At 39.0% G+C, this 12353-nt stretch overlaps 1 protein-coding gene across 1 annotated transcript in view; it reads right to left on the reverse strand.

Moving 5' to 3' along the window:
- Positions 1-11922, reverse strand: part of LOC134659883 (protein slit-like) — an 87297-nt gene extending 75375 nt beyond the window's left edge. The window contains exon 1 of the mRNA XM_063515591.1: positions 11855-11922. The gene's annotated coding sequence lies outside the window, so the exon portion shown is untranslated. The remainder of the gene's footprint in view (positions 1-11854) is intronic.
- Between the last annotated feature and the right edge of the window lie 431 nt (positions 11923-12353).

Below are 12353 nucleotides of genomic sequence, written 5' to 3' on the forward strand. Positions count from 1 at the left end.
GTGTACGGTGACAATGTCTCTGGGATCTAATGAGACTGTCTTTTTCTTTTATACCACATCGGTGGCAAACAAGCATACGGGCCGCCTGATGGTAAGCAGTCACCGTAGCCTATGGACGCCTGCAACTCCAGAGGTGTTACATGCGCGTTGCCGACCTTTTTAAAAACCTGTACACTCCTTTTTTGAAGAACCCCATACTGTAGACCCTCGGGAAAACCAGGAAGGCAGCTCATTCCGCAGCCGGAGCGTCCGCGGGAGGAAATTCCGCGGGAGGGAATTTTTATGTTATAGGAGGGAATCGAACAGACGAGTCGCTTGATAGTAAGCTATTACCATTGCCTATGGACACCCGCAACACCAGAGGTGTTGTAAGTGCGTTGCCGGCCTTCGTTGCCAAACATTTTTATACTTCCCTACATAGAAAATAGAGCAAGACTTATCTCTCTCTAATTTCTTTGTATTACAATTTATAGCAACGGAAACTAGCACCAGACATAGATACAGATGTAGTGCATAATTGTTTTCCATCGTATTTTATCTCAAACGTTCGTATTTGTCATGCTACTTCAGCCAATGTCAGTACTTTTTGTACCGAGACTGACTGAAATAGCAAGACACGTTCGTACGTTTCCGTGAAAATACCTACGATGAAAATGAAAATGAAAAATGAAAATTATTTATTTCCTTATCGGTATCTATAAATTGCCATCAGTGGTTGGGACTTCCTTTTAGGTGAGTGAACCTGTATCAGGGTGCCGGTCCTCCATAACTAAACAGTCTTATTATTACTGAATATAGGAAATGTTATATTATATATAAGCAAGTATAAAAAAAAAGCAAGTAACTTATTTTTTTTATAAACTACTTATAACTAACATTCTCTATTTTTATTTTAAAGAATGTTTTAGGTATTTTATGCTATTATTTAGTGTGTGTGTGTGTGTGTATGTGTGTGTGTGTGTGTGTGTGTGTGCATGTGCGTGCGTGTGTGGATTAGCGTATGAGTTCTGCCAATATGTTATGTTTATGTTTAGTTAATAATTAACGCGGTACAGTAATGACTGGACCAGTACGATGGAAATAATTATGCACTACATCTGTACATGTTATTTGAATGTTCTGTCAAATTTTATGTAAATTCAGAATGTCGTTTTAAACGAGAGCGTACTTAACTTCGATTTTATGTCGGTGGCTAGTACGGCTACCATCAGTTTGGCACTGACATAAACGCCATCGAGAACGTAACTTACTTTCTATACATCTCGCTCGTACTCGCATATTAGTGCAAACGAGGTGTATAGAAAGTAAATTACGTTCTCGATAGCGTATATGCCAGTTTTGACACTGTCAGTGACTCATGGTACGGGCTTAGGTTGGTGTGTCCCTGAAATATGTAGACTGTCCTCCGTTTTATGAAATGATACTCTCCCCAGTGAAGTGATGTCTTGCCTGCGGGTAAGATTTGATCCCCACTCATATTATCCTGATCCTATACAAGGAAGCGATCCTATACAAGTTTTATCCTGTTTTTATCCTTAATACAATTGTAAGAATATTACTTACTTTTTTACAGGTTATTTAATTTACAGACTACGACCCGCCCCGGCTTCGCACGGGTTACACAAAACCATTACATATTATACACCTAAACAATCAGTTCTGTAGTTTTTGAGTTTATCGCGAACATATACTGCCGTATTCGAACTTCAAGATATTCACAAGAGACGACACCTACTAGATCCATTCTAGATACGTTATAGTTTAGATTTCAACTAGTTCTCTTTTGCAGCGCAATTCGGGCAACCAATGTCACTTTTACGATAGATCGTGTTAGATATCTATTAGATGTGAATTAGATCTCTAAGTAATATCTTGTGGAAATCGTTCAAGAGTATCTCCAGAATCGCGGAAATGTCAAATTTGACAGGTTAGATCTTAAACATATCGTTATCGTATCTTGGCGATGTCTACAAGATATCTACCTAATAGATGTCTATTACAAAATCCGAATCGGGCCCATACAAACAGACAGACGCGGCGGGGGACTTTGTTTTACATATAATAAGGTGTTGTGACTAGTTTTAGGTACGAGTAAGTACAAGTTGTTGTTTAACTGCTAATGCTAAAACCGAACAAGCGAAAGATCTCAAATTTGAAAAGTGGAATCATGATCAGGGTTTCAAGGCACGAGGGTTTTTTAAACAAATTTTGTTACCGAGTGTAACACAACATTTTTCACCACACCAACGCGGGGAAGCTTGCATAAAATTACTGTGGATAAAATGGAAGATGTTTTGTAGAATAAAAAGTGCCTTTGCGCACTGGTGTGGTGAAAAATGTATTTTCTTTTGTAAAATAGGGATACCAGCACGAATATTTCGTGATAGGAATACTAATTCGGGCCCTATTGTTTGTTTATCCTTTTTTATTGTTATTCCTCCCCCTCTTCCTCTATTAGCGCCATTTCCCGGAAATGTAAATTTTATTTTCCACCGGAAGTCAAACCTCCATTTTGTGCAAGAACGTCGTAACCACCCTGTATTGTACGAAAACATACAACGTTAACAAAAAGACATAAGTCATTGACGTTCAAATTTCAACTGTAATGTTGTAGAAATAAGATTTAAAATTAAACTAAAGTTGTTTAAGAATATCGTTTTGCGAGTTGTGACCTTTTACGTTTTGTCCCCTTTTTGTCCTTTCGTTTCCGTGTTATATAAGTTACATGTGTTTACATTGGCTTTTGTGTTCGATTGTGTATACAGGGTGGAACACCCTGTATGACAATTGGTTCAGTCACGTGGAAATAGGTTTAGGACGGTTTCACCCAAATATATATATTGTTAGGTAGTCTTAGTCATAGTAATTTATTTATTTATAATATTTTAAATATTACATAATGTATATTATATATTAATTATAATAGGTATATTAACTTAATGTGGGAGCTAAGGGGTAAGTATGTATAACAACAGTAAATTACGATACAATAGTAGTTTATGTTACAAGGGATCACAAAATAATATATTTCCATCAAGGGCGTACATTGAATCCTTATTGAAGCGATGGATTCTACAATAAAGTAGAATCCTGAGCGTAATGAGGGATTCAAGTGTTAACGCCCAAGACGAAATAATTTTGATACCGTGTGACACATATACTGCTTTTCACATCAACTATGAGGAAAATGAAAAAATCTTAGTGTTGACACAATCTGATGCTTAAACAGATTTTTTAAGCTAAAAAAATAATGTGCAAAAAAATGAAAAATAGGGAGTTCCCTAGCAGGGGGGAAAAGTGCCACTTTGATCCCTCCTAGCAGAGAAGAAAAAGCTCTTTTCCGAATAGGTGCTGTGAAAAAATAATTTTGTATCAAGCAGAAACGTCTGCGAACGACGCTATTAAGCTTAGAAATAAATTAAATTCTATTTATATAAATCTAATACCTTTAAACGAGCAATTCTTGTTTGTATATATATATATTTCGGGGATCTCGGAAACGGCTCTAACGATTTCGATGACATTTACTATATGGGGGTTTTCGGGGGCGAGAAATCGATCTAGCTAGGTCTTATCTCTGGGAAAACGCGCATTTATGAGTTTTTATATGTCTTCCGAGCGAAGCTCGGTCACCCAGATATTATATATTAGATGGCAGAGCACTGTACCAGTGATCCGGTGGTCGTGGGTCCCACCCAAGACAGTGAATTTTCCACTTTTAATTTATTTCTATGCTTAATTACGATACAAGAGCGAAAAATAGGAAATCGGTCGAGTCAAAATTGAGTTCTATAGTAAGTTTTTCTAGCATTAGAAAAAAGGTAAACAATCTTGACGTGTCTTTTCATTGAAAAACACTTTTGAAAAATAAGTCACGGCAAATATATAACAATTATGAATCAATATACCTACGATGATTTACATTCTTTTGCTTTCATAAGTAATAATACTGATTTTTAAAAGGCCTTTTTCAATTAAAAGACCCGTCAAGATCTCTTAGTCTTTTTCTAATGCTAAAAAGCGGCCAAGTGCGAGTCGGACTCGCCCATGAAGGGTTCCGTATTTAGGCGATTTAAGACTTATAAAAAAAACTACTTACTAGATCTCGTTCAAACCAATTTTCGGTGGAAGTTTACATGGTAATGTACATCATATATTTTTTTTAGTTTTATCATTCTCTTATTTTAGAAGTTACAGGGGGGGGGGGACACACATTTTACCACTTTGGAAGTGTCTCTCGCGCAAACTATTCAGTTTAGAAAAAAATGATATTAGAAACCTCAATATCATTTTTGAAGACCTATCCATAGATACCCCACACGTATGGGTTTGATGAAAAAAAAAATTTTGAGTTTCAGTTCGAAGTATGGGGAACCCCAAAAATTTATTGTTTTTTTTTCTATTTTTGTGTGAAAATCTTAATGCGGTTCACAGAATACATCTACTTACCAAGTTTCAACAGTATAGTTCTTATAGTTTCGGAGAAAAGTGGCTGTGACATATGTGTGACGGACAGACAGACAGACAGACATGACGAATCTATAAGGGTTCCGTTTTTTGCCATTTGGCTACGGAACCCTAAAAACGAACTACTTAGGGATGAATTATTTTATTTTATAATAACTGTGAGTGTGAACAAAATCGATTTGTCCATGAAATATAGCTACAGTCGCGATTGCGTAAGTAATGTAATGAGAAAACAAATATTTCTTCACGGGCATCATAAAGACGTATTGCTCCCCGCTCGCCAATATGATGCTAATATGAACCCGCCCTTATATTGGTACGGGCGAGGGCAAAAGTGTTACCATAAAGGATGATATTCTAGTTATAATAAATGATATACAGTCAGCAGCAGAAGTTGCTAAGCGGGCGAGGTGGTCATAATTACCTTGACACGCTCTTATTCTCTAAACAATAATAGTCGCGTCAAGATCATTTTGAACACCTGGCCCGATTAGCAACTTCTGCTGCTGACTACATAGTTAAAAATGTAAATGTGAACGTTAGCAATTTATTTTTAAATGTTTATGAACATAGGTAAATGACGAAAAAAAATTGAAACGATTAAACAATGGGCATTTAAAAAAATCAATCTAAACGTCATTTAGGTAAATAAATCAGAATCCCTAGAGAAAATTTCATTTGATAGCGTGACGTGACGTGACTCATTATGTATAGGATTTTGAATAGCCACGCCAAGCGACGTTTTGAAATAGACCTAACGCAAACGCGTACGTCACGTCACGTTATCAAATGAAATGTATAGTTTGTAGCTTTCTAGTAGACCCCGAAGGCTTATCCTATTGTCTATTGTTCAGTAAAACCGCACGTGCTACTTACCTGCAAAAAAGGGTCCTAATTATTCTATTTGGCACCTGAGCGCGGGCTAGTCCAACGCTCAAAAAACCAGTGTAGGTGCGCTCTCCGATAACGCGCCTTTGTTACGCATCTCGATGACACATTTTAGACTGGTTCTGTAGCGTTCGACTCGCCGGCACTCAGTAACCGAAGTACCGATTTTTTATGCAGGTGGTTGTGGCACGTGGCACGAGCGGTTTTTCTTAACAATAGACAATAGGATTAGCCTTCGGGGCCTATTAGAAAGCTACAAACTATACACTAGACTATACGTAAAAATAGCGAAGAATGATTTTAATACTAGTTACCTACTTGGACTCAGACTTTCTTTCGCTTTAAATTAAAACCAGTTTTTTTGTGAAACGGACCTCACACAGAAAACATTTTTTCCTACTATCTTTTCATTCTGACGTGGAAAACTTTAAAATCATTTTTTTAGATATTTCATTAGGTATTTATTAAGTCTTACATCTTGTTCAAATAAACATTAAATCAATAAATAGTTCCTCATCTCACTTCTGCTCCCGTCTGTACCAACATTGATATTACACGAAAATAATATAGCTACCCCACTATTACATGTCATGTGGGGTGCCCAGAGTAACGAAAACTATAGAGGCGGCTTTAAAGTATGGCTTCAAAAAGTAGTCGAGCGTTTTCCAAAAATAATGTCATTCATGTCTTCAAAATATTGACTTCTTGGGCTCATTTTACTCAGAATCATTTGTATGTACATTCACGCCTCATATATGAAAAAAATTGTCCCAAGATTTCCTTTACAGATCGTGACATTTTTGTATGAATAATTGTTTTATTTGTATGAACGTGACGCACTGGAAAAATATTTTTCCATACAAAATTTTGGGACACATTTTTTCATGTATGAGGCGTGAATGTACAAATGATTCTGAGTAAAATGAGCCCAAGAAGTGAATATTTTGAAGACATGAATGAAATGTACATTTTTTTGGAAAACGCTAATTCATGTTTTGTTTAAATTCTTATACAGGTTGTTTCAAGACCCACTGAAAACCTAAAAACGGTTTGTTCAGAATCGCAAGGCGAATTTATTTTACACCATGCATGAAATAAAGTACCAGATAATTATTAGAAAAACACAGATAGGAGTATTTTTAAACACAAGTTCTATTTAATAAATCGGATAGAAATATAAAAAGTAGGTGAGTTGACCGTGACGTCACGATGTAATGTTTCATATAAATTCCAGTTCCACATTAGCAAATCGTTTTGACAGTTCTAAAGAAGTAACTGATTTGACTAGTAGGAAAATACCCTATTGTTTTACGTCACGAAAACGACAAAGCATCTTGTTTAGAATTACCAATAAATAACAAAAATAGGGATAAGTTCGACTTTGTACAAATGATGTGTGTTTTTTCATGTTTTATATTTCTTTTTGTACAATAAAGTTTAGGTAATACTACTACTAAAAATGTATACAGCACACTCTATCTCTTCCCTACTCTACCCCCACCCCAAACCTAATACACCAAACGTAGTAGAAAATGGAAAAGTATAACCACAAGTCACACGGCCAACTTACATTTGCGGTCGAGAGGGCGCCACTGCTATGCAATTTGTATGGAAAAACTGTAGTTTTCGCGTTGAGCAACCGCATGGCAAGTTGGTGGAGTGTATAGTTATTTTATAGGGCTTCACGCCTTTCAGTGGTAGGGATGGGAAAAAAGGAGACCGAAACCCATTCAGCCGGCCTAGCCAAGCCATAGAGAAATATAGTAAGACAAGAGTGCTCACCCCATATATCAGTTTTGGTACCAAAAAGATTATTAATTTCAGTGTCTACATCTAGCATCGAGTAGCGGAACTATCAGTACTGCTACTTGTATACTCAACAACATAAAGACTTTCCGGTCGGTGCTACATCTATTGCAAGTAGCAGTACTAATAGTTCCGCTACTCGATGCTAGATGTAGACACTGAAATTAATAGTCTTTTTGGTACCAAAACTGATGTATGGAGTATGGAGTGAGCAATCTATGTACCTATTTTTTTCTCTATGGCCAAGCTGACAATCGCTATTGCTTCGACAACCAAACGCTTTGTGTCTCTCTTTCACTCTTCCATATTAGTGCGACAGTGACAGTAGCATTTCGATCGCTACGGAGCGTAAGCGATTGGCATGTTGGCTACGCGGCCAGGAGGCCTATTCAAACAATGTAAAACGTTTGTGCACAACGCTGGCAATAGAGAATATTACGCGGAACTTGCATAGGGGGCGCCACTACCACAATCCGTCACAATCTGATGGTTTACCGCGAAACAAGAAAATCGAAATTTCTATCCTCTCTATCACTCTTGCATATTCGAGCGATAAAGAGGCAGAACTAAATTTCGATTTTCGCGTTTCCCGGTAAACCCTTTGTAAACAAACCGCCTTGATGCATCAATGCCTTATTTTATTGTCTGTGAAAACGTGTCAAAAAACAGTTAAAGGCACAGTATGTATAAGTTACTCTATGGTTTACGATGTCACGAATTAAGTGGTGCTTGTGCTGGCGGCAGAACATTGCAGTAATACCATCTACTCGCGACGTAAATTCAAATTTTCGATTATTTCTGACCGAGTAAGGGTGAAAGTCTCCTTTTCAGCTTGAGCAAAATTGCTTTTGTAAGTCTCTCTCAGAAATATGGGAAATTTTGTAAATATGTTCGATAGTTATAAGTTTTGTTTTGTTTTTCAAAATGACGGAGCCCTGGAGTTTCGCGAAGTCTGTGGGGCCCGTTTCTCAAAAGCTTGTAACTTGTAATACAAGTGGATGTCAGTTTTTGACAGCTTTTATGGGAAAGGGACTTCCACTTGTATTACAAGTTACAAGCTTTTGAGAAAAGCTGCTCTGCAGCTCACAGAGCCATAGTGGGTACCTAGTCTTCCAAACAGATTTTCGATGTGATATGGCTTCATAGCCGAACGGGTTTCGGTCTCGTCTTTTCCCATCCCTAACCTATTCACAGTATTCACGCATTGTAGGGCCCTACGACCGCGTTTGTGCAAATCGCTGGCAATTCGCGACGTAAATTCAAATTTGCGGTTATTTGTATAGTTATTGTTATATATTGTATGTTATTGAACAACGGGACTGAAGCCCGCAAGACATTATTGTATAGAGACTTGAGTTTTTGGAGTCTTCTAGACCGGCTAGCATGAGTTGCGTTCTCGCGCGCGACTACATACATCTAACGCGTCTTCAAGTATGGACTCGTGCGCGTGAACGCAACTCATGCTAGACGGTCAGCCAATTTTTGAGAAGACAGTTTATTTATTTATTGAAACTTTATTACTTAATGGTTTAAGGCATTTTCTATGGCGAGGGCAGCGCTATGGAAAGAAGCGTCGCTGCGCAGTTGCACCAACGTTGCGTCGAGAAGCATTAGCATTACAAAAAAAAAAGGTAAACATTTTGAGGTGTGTTTTTATTACGGAGTTTTGAAAAATAAGTCACGGCAAATATGTAACAATCATATACGATTCTTTACAGTCTTTTGCTTTCATACGAGGGGCGTTCAAAATATTCTCGGTAATGATATCTTACGACCTCTTCTAAAATTTCTTTCGTTACTGGCCGCTAAGGTTTATTCATTGACATTAAAAAAAAGTATAATTCGAACCGAGATAGTCTTTTGTTTTTCTGCAATTGCTGAACAAACATGAACATCATGTGCGAATTGACAATGTTAACTAAATTAGAACATCGATGCGTGATAAAATTCTTGACAAAACAGGGTAAAAATCAAAAAACCATAAAAGAGGAAATGGATTGTGTTTACCGTGAGTCTGCTCCTTCTTTATCTACCATTCAAAAGTGGTCAAGCGAGTTTAAACGCGGAAGGGAGAGTATTGAAGATGACCCTAGACCTGGCCGGCCTGTAGTAGCTACTTCACAAGAAAATATTGATAAGGTGGAAAAACTTATATTGGAAGATGGTCGAGTGAAGGTAAAATCTATAGCACAAGTAACCAATCTCTCTATTGGTACCGTACATGATATTATACATGACCATCTTAATATGTCAAAAGTAAGTGCAAGATGGGTTCCGCGAATGCTGACTCGGCTTCAAAAAGACATGCGTGTAGCTTGTTGTTCCGATTTTATTGACCTGTGCGGTGAAAATCCTGATGAGGTGCTGCAAAGAATAGTTACGGGAGATGAAACCTGGGTTCATCATTATGACCCAGAGAGTAAACAAGAGTCCATGCAGTGGCACATTAAGGGTTCAGCTCATCCCAAGAAGTTCAAGGTCATCCCTTCAGCTGGCAAGGTCATGGCCACGATATTTTGGGATTGTGAAGGAGTATTACTAATCGATTATAAAGAAAAAGGTGTAAATATTACAGGACAGTACTACGCTAACATTCTACGTCAATTAAAGGATGTAATTAAAGAAAAGAGGCGAGGAAAGTTAACCAAAGGTATTCTACTTCTGCATGACAACGCCCCCGTCCATACTGCTCATATTGCCAAGGCAGCTATTGTTGAATGTGGGTTTAAAACTATTACTCACCCACCGTATAGTCCGGACTTAGCCCCCAGCGACTTCTTTTTGCTCCCCAATCTTAAAAAGGATCTGCGTGGAAATAAATTTTCTGACGATGAAGCATTGAAGGCGGCAGTGGAGGAGCATTTTTACACGAAAGATAAAAAATATTTTTACGAGGGATTAAAAAAAATAATTGATCGATCTTTTAAGTGTATGAACATAGGGGGGGAGTATATTGAAAAATAAAAATATCAAACTTTTCGTACTTGTTTGTTTTCATTCTCATACCGAGAATATTTTGAATACCCCTCGTAAGTAATAAGTAGTTACCGATTTTTAATAAGCATTTTTCAATTATACGACACGTCAAGATGATCAAGATCGCGTAGTCTTTTTCTAATGCTAATAAAACGAACTACGAGGGGTGTTCAAAATATTCTCGGTATGAGAATGAAAACAAACAAGTACGAAAAGTTTGATATTTTTATTTTTCAATATACTCCCCCCCTATGTTCATACACTTAAAAGATAGATCAATTATTTTTTGTAATCCTGCATAAAAATATTTTTTATCTTTGGTGTAAAAATGCTCCTCCACTGCCGCCTTCAATGCTTCATCATCGGAAAATTTATTTCCACGCAGATCCTTTTTAAGATTGGGGAACAAAAAGAAGTCGCTGGGGGCTAAGTCCGGACTATACGGTGGGTGAGTAACAGTTTCAAACCCACATTCAACAATAGCTGCCTTGGCAATATGAGCAGTATGGACGGGGGCGTTGTCATGCAGAAGCATAACACCTTTGGTTAACTTTCCTCGCCTCTTTTCTTTGATTGCATCCTTTAATTGACGTAGAATGTTAGCGTAGTACTGTCCTGTGATATTTACACCTTTTTCTTTATAATCGATCAGTAATACTCCTTCACAATCCCAAAATATCGTGGCCATGACCTTGCCAGCTGAAGGGATGACCTTGAACTTCTTGGGATGAGCTGAACCCTTAATGTGCCACTGCATGGACTCTTGTTTACTCTCTGGGTCATAATGATGAACCCAGGTTTCATCTCCAGTAACTATTCTTTGCAGCACCTCATCAGGATTTTCACCGCACAGGTCAATAAAATCGGAACAACAAGCTACACGCATGTCTTTTTGAAGCCGAGTCAGCATTCGCGGAACCCATCTTGCACTTACTTTTGACATATTAAGATGGTCATGGATAATATCATGTACGGTACCAATAGAGAGATTGGTTACTTGTGCTATAGATTTTACCTTCACTCGACCATCTTCCAATATAAGTTTTTCCACTTTATCAATATTTTCTTGTGAAGTAGCTACTACAGGCCGGCCAGGTCTAGGGTCGTCTTCAACACTCTCCCTTCCACGTTTAAACTCGCTTGACCACTTTTGAATGGTAGATAAAGAAGGAGCAGACTCACGGTAAACACAATCCATTTCCTCTTTTATGGTTTTTTGATTTTTACCCTGTTTTGTCAAGAATTTTATCACGCATCGATGTTCTAATTTAGTTAACATTGTCAATTCCCACATGATGTTCATGTTTGTTCAGCAATTGCAGAAAAATAAAAGAACATCTCGGTTCGAATTATACTTTTTTTTAATGTCAATGAATAAAACTTAGCGGCCAGTAACGAAAGAAATTTTAGAAGAGGTTGTAAGATATCAATACCGAGAATATTTTGAACGCCCCTCGTACCTATAGATATTGTGGGGTAGTCCGACAGAGCTGACATTAGCATGGTACTTACCTACAGTCGATGGGCGTCAACAGGCAGCTTCAGCGTCAGCAGCAGAGACAGCACTACTAGCGACAGAGATGGCACGGCACTCACAGTCGATGGGCGTCAACCGGCAGCTTCTTGGGCACGTGGAGCAGCGAGCGGTGCGCGCAGTCCGCGGCGGCGGGCCCGACAGAGACAGCACTACTAGCGACAGAGATGGCACGGTACTTACAGTCGATGGGCGTCTACAGGCAGCTTCTTGGGCACGTGCAGCAGCGAGCGGTGCGCGCAGTCCGCGGCGGCGGGCCCGACAGAGACAGCACTACTAATGGCACGGTACTCACAGTCGATGGGCGTCAACAGGCAGCTTCTTGGGCACGTGCAGCAACGAGCGGTGCGCGCAGTCCGCGGCGGCGGGCCGGCAGCCGCACGCCCACGGGCACGCGCGCGCACGCGCCGCCAGAAGCACGACCAGCAGTAGCACACGCATGGCTAGGTCATGGTGGCGCTGTAACAAAGAATAGTTTAGTTATTGTACATCGGTGGACCGTATTACAAAAGGCATAAGGTACGTGGGCGATGGTACTAAGTAACGCAGCGTACTAGGCGATCAACACGCGACCGCGAAGCGAAGCGATGCGGCGCGGGGTGAATCAATCCTTTGATACCTATAGAAGTGTCCTACGTAGGCGATCTCGTTGAGAACGCGAACGCCGTGGGCCCGCCGCGCC

Source organism: Cydia amplana, chromosome 25, assembly GCF_948474715.1.
Source record: "Cydia amplana chromosome 25, ilCydAmpl1.1, whole genome shotgun sequence".
Taxonomy (NCBI): domain Eukaryota; kingdom Metazoa; phylum Arthropoda; class Insecta; order Lepidoptera; family Tortricidae; genus Cydia; species Cydia amplana.